The following is a 6000-nucleotide window of genomic DNA, read 5'->3' on the forward strand; positions in this document are numbered from 1 at the left end:
ATTTCAGGGTTACATTAAATTAACTAAAGATACAATCTGTAAATGTCCCAATGCTTGTTTTTTTTTACGTAATGTAAACCTTCAGAAAGGTACCGGGACATTGAGGGGAGGAAAAATACCCACTCAAACCACTGCGATGGTCGTCCTCGGCACGGATCGAAGAGACTAAGGGATCATGTCTACATAACGCATACACGGCCCCTCCCGTGCTCCGCTCGTGGCTTGGCGGAGCTCTCCTCGCGGGCCGAAGGAGCTGGGCTTAGGCATCCTCTCCTTTTTAAGAGTTAAAGCGTACTTGGAGCTTATTCACGATAAAGATTTAAAAGGGCTCCTCTATGTATTAATGATCTAGGGTAAAAAAAAATGTGTGAAGCAAAGATTAAACACAATTTCTTGGTTTTTTGCATTATATTTATGTGTACAAAGACTGACACATTTTTACTCAGTGGCAGACTGTGCACACTGCTGCTTTGCTGTGCTGTGACACATCGCACACTATCATCAGAGGTTGGTGGCAAATTGGTGCTATTATTTCTTACGACACAAATGCTTAGCCTGGACGGATACGCCAAACGCCATCAGCCATTCTATATCATAAAAAGGATAGCCAAAAAGACGATTTATAACAATACCCCCTTTTTTATATTTAATAAGGGAACTTTCCAAGTGTATAAAATAGACCAAACTATAATATGAGCCGAAGTGGTGAATAGAATACAAACATCTGAACCAAATCGTGTCTTCAATTAATCTTATTTGATTTATTTTTGTTAGAGGACGAAAACATCGCAAGGAAACCTGCATTTGTCAGTAAATTCTGTGACATGTTTATTCATTAATTTGCAGCGGAGCAGTGTAATGGATTGAATTCTAGTTTCTCTTAACGTTATTTATTTATTTTTAGAATGCAAATGCAAATGTTCCACCTGTTGCTAAGTATGTTGTCATAAATATCAATAACACCACCATTAAAGTACCAGAACCAAAACACAGCATAATGCATCTTAACAATAGAATTAGTGATTAGCTGGTTGTATCCACCGAGGCATGAAGCTCTGGTACCTGGTTTTATGTAGTAATAGTAACCAGCAACCTGCAGTACCACAATAAAAAAAAGTAACGCTAGGACATATGAAATCTTGAAAAGGTCACAAATCTTTCCAATGATACTAAATTTAGGAGAAAAATAATATATTAACATATAGGTAAATAGGACGCCGAAGACAAAATTTTCCATGTTCTCTTATTAATACAATTATAAAAAAAATATTTCGTAATAACTTAAATACATATTTTTGATATAAAACATCCATTGGCGCACCTGGGGGGTAAGGCTGACTCGTATGCCGTGACGGTATACGGTATGATCCTCTTTTATTCGTTTATCCGCTGCCGGTATCGAGTCCCTTGTGTGTGAAGCGCATATGTCTACTGTATATTTCGTCGCTATATAATGTCATCATAAATTATAAATTATGTTTCTTTAAGAATTATAATTTCATTAAATGTCACTTTCGATGATTTACATCTAACGTACATTGGGCGTCTTGTGACGGCTCTCTGATTTATTTTCCATGTTACTGATTTGTAGAAGACAAGTCTTAAATTTGATGACAAAAACAAAACAAATATAACGGTAAATCGTTGTAAAACAAATGGGACAAGAAAAATAGAGAACTTCGGTCATTACGTCGCCCGACGAGCTTGAGTGCGAAGTTCGCCCCATTTGGCGTCGGCTACTAAATTCTACCCCTCAACTGGATTCGAAAGTGTTAACATCTTTCTTAACTTTTCTTTCACCAGTTATGTGTATAGTTTGGCTTTGTGGAACAGTAATTTAATGAGAGTTTTCCTCTAGGATTGTTTTATTCGTAAATGTAAACAGTACGTAAATATTTTTATATATTATACGAGTCTCATAATGAAATTAGTCCCATTCGAAAAACACATTTACGTTTCATATTAAATTTGGCAACTACTAAGCTAAAGTGAAATAAAATATTTACGAATTTGGAACAAAATATATTCTCTATTTGAATATAATTTAATATTTTGTTCTAGTATAAGCTTATATTTACATAAAAATGTGTCATAACGAATTTTACAAAATAAGAGCCTTTTATATGATATTAATATTTTCCAGGTATATGATAACACTCGTACATACTACGTGATTCACAGCGTTAAAATTATCATAGACTAGCTGTGCCCGCGACTTCGTTCGCGTAGTTGTCGGAAACACTATCATGATTATCGTTTGATTGCTCACGTTGGTTTTTGTTATTATAATCGTCAATAAGATTTAATAATATGTTTTACAGTACTTTAGCGTAGATTATATTTTTAGTTTTATTTTCTTGTGGTAGAAGAACATACTGATTTTGCCCGCAACCCGATCTTGACAACGCGACATATAGTTGGCCGTGTGAAAAGCCGTCTTGACGTAAATCGATTCCTACGTGTTTAAATGTTTGGCCCTGTGATTTATTAATGGTTACGGCAAAAGATAACTTAATGGGAAATTGAATTCTTTTAAAATTAAAAGGTAAATAATTTGGAATCATTGGGATGCGATGTATAAGCACTGTTTGACCAACTGCCGGACCAGTCAAAACTGTTGCAACGATCACGTTATTGCGAAGGAATTTTACTTGAAGGCGGGTCCCGTTACATAAATTTGGTGGTTTAAGATTTCTGAGTAAAATTATCGCAGCACCTATTTTTAACTTCAGGGAATGTGGTGGAAGGCCGCTCGGGTTTAAAGAATTGAGAAACTCTTGTGGGTAATGGACAGCATCTTCTTGATCCATTAGATTATCAATAGATGGGTAGGTAGTTATATCGCCTGGAAGTTTGGTTAAAATTAGGTCGTTAATTTCGTCAACGCTACTATTTCTCGCCGCCAATATTGCCCTTTGACACATCCATTGGTAATCTTTATTTTCTATTTCGACGATATTAGGGTAAACTTTTGATATTAAATCCTCTATGCTAGTCACTTTTTCTCCTAAATCGCGATCAATTTCAATTTTATTTTCAGAATGAGGTACTTTTCCATCTCCTATTAAAAGTAACTTTGAAGGAAAATTTGTACTTCCTCCCCCCAAATGTGCTCTCATATTCGTAGATAGTTTTAAGGTATGGACAAATGTCCATAACGGTGAACTTTTAAGGCAAGACCTTACAATGTCTGCTCTAGTTCCTCTTAAAATTACCGGTAAAGTTTGTCTAAATAAATTACCAACATCTGTGTTTTTATTGCTTATTGTTATACGGTCAATTATGACAACCCTTTTCTTAAACATAAAAGAAATATTGTACAATAGTGTCCGATTGCGAATATTTTTTTTGTTAACAATTCGATGCAGGTGTATCGACATCTGGATGTAAGACAAAAGAAAAAGTCAATTGTAAATAAATAAATCACAAACAAAATTCATACTCTGCCAAAACAAACAAAACGTTCAACAGGAAATGTAATAGTAAATCTGAATGACTTTTCTTTGTCTTGGATTAGGAGAAAAGTTCATGAATTGTAATACTTGACGGTAGACATGTTTGCTTAAACACTCAATTTTGATTTTGAATTATATAGGACCACTATGTACGTATAGGGTTTAAAAAAACATCAAGAAGTGTATTTATCGATAGACCAGATTTACAAATTTAGAGTATATCATATATTTACAAACCTACCTTGGCTGACACCGCCTCCAAAAATAACAATAATTTTAACTATAATATATTATCGTAATAACTTTGCTGACTTTTAAATAGTCTAAATATTTTTAATTTCATTTTACATAGTATAAATCTAAAAAATATTGTGATCATTGTTTGTTATTCATAGGTTTGTGTTAAGTTAGATTTAAAGTGGGTAGGTACATACTTATCTCCTTGCGTGGAAACACAGAACATACCTACATATTGGTAAGTAGAATAAGTTACTTGATTATTAAGTTGTAGAATAATAAGCAATTATTTTTTACTTTTTAGAGCATATTATTTTTTTTCTCTTTTGAAGTCGGTTTTTTTTTGTCAAAATTTTTGTTTCTAAAAGATTCGGCCGAGTATCGCTAACGTGCTCCTTAGAATTGTTCCGTTCCCTTCCGTACCGTTACTTTGTCATGGATCCTATGCTCAGAACCTTACCAAACTTTCACCATAGTACCCTTGAAGTATATCCTTTATAATAAAAAAAGAATCATTAAAATTGGTTGGCACAATTTTGAGTTATTCACCTATTTATCGCGCACATACATAATGCACATTTAAGACTTATATCGTTTTCATAAGGATACCATCATCGTAACAGGATAAAATTAAAATGGGGCCCCACGGGAAGCACTACCTTTCAAACAAAAAAAAATTATCAAAATCCAGTGAAAAGTTATGAGGTAACAGACATATAAAAAAAAATACAGACGAATTGATAACCTCCTCCTTTTTGAAGTCGGTTGAAAACAAACAATATTAACTTAAACGTAATAAGATAAACAAACCGAACAATAAGAAGTTTAGATTGTTTCTCCTTTGGTGTTATTATTTCATAAGGTGATTATAGTACAACCGTGTTGAATATGCTTGAACGTAATAGAAATTACTTGAAATATTGAACTACTAATTTATTTGTGTAGTCATTTTAAACGATATTCACCTATTTGCTTATTTGCAAAATTTATTTTCTCAGTGATGATTAATCTGCATCGGTGAAAGTATCGCTCGCCATTTTGAACTTTTTTACGTGTGTAATGTAATGTTTATACCTTATTTATACCGTGAAACGTTTGAATTGTTTACTTGCAAAGTACGAAGGAATGTTCATTGAAATTTTATCTTATATCGTAAGTTAAAACTACAGCAGATTATGATTTAAATGTAACCGATTTTAAACGATAAAAAATAATGAGCAAATAAGCTGATAACAAAACCTAATTTTGATAAATAATTTAACTATTAAGAATGTTAATTTTTTTAAGTCGTTATGTGCATTGCTACTTCGCAGAACTACACCGCGGGTGAGAGTGGCGAGCGCGGCGGCGGGGCTGACCCGCCTCCCCCTCATCCGCCGCCGCGCCCCGCCTGCTAGCACACTCTTAACAAATAGACATATAGTGTCACGGACTTTTTTTTTATTATTAAAAGAGGAATATATCTTTCATACACATTTTTGAGTAACTTAAAACGTTTATGCTGCGCACGCATCGAAAGTCCATAAATGTGAATAATTTTCCCCGTTTTTGCAACATTTCTCACTGTCGCTGCGTTCCTATTGGTCGCAGCGTAATGTTATATAGCCTAAAGCCTTCCTCTATAATTGGACTATTCAACAAAAAAAGAATTTTTCAAATCGGACCAGTAGTTCCTGAGATTAGCGCGTTTAAACAAACAAACAAACAAACTCTTCCGCTTTATATATTAGTATAGATTTTACTCGAAAAAAAAAAAGAAAAATCTCTTAATACAGTTTTTTATGTTAATCTTGTTAACAGCATGTAGAGTACTTTTTTAGATACCTACTGGTATCCAAAAAAGTAAAGTAAAAGTACTCTAACTCGTTGAAATTCGTACATAGTATATATGTTACTGTAAAAGCTCGAACTACGGTAAATCTTAAAATTTGACAATGAATGGTAAATATCCATAAAACTTTGGTATTCGAACTTTTACCATCATTCACTTGGTAAATCTTAGGATTTACATGTTAGGTTAATCGTCCCTTTATAATAAATACTTACATTTACCAACTCATGTCGGTAAATCTTAGGTTTTACTGGAAAATCTTAAGATTTACCTTAGTTCGAGCTTTTACATTAACACATATATATATATATATAATACAATATTAAGTCGTCATGAACACGAATATAGTAAAAGGTATATTCTTTATTTATCTTAACAATCATATTTCCTTGAAAACACTTTTGCATATAGATATACTCATTTACTTTCTGTTTGAAATGGCCCTCACTCAAATACATAAGAAAACTATTCGGTTGA

The sequence above is a fragment of the Vanessa tameamea genome, chromosome 16, assembly GCF_037043105.1.
Source record: "Vanessa tameamea isolate UH-Manoa-2023 chromosome 16, ilVanTame1 primary haplotype, whole genome shotgun sequence".
Classification (NCBI taxonomy): Eukaryota; Metazoa; Arthropoda; class Insecta; order Lepidoptera; family Nymphalidae; genus Vanessa; species Vanessa tameamea.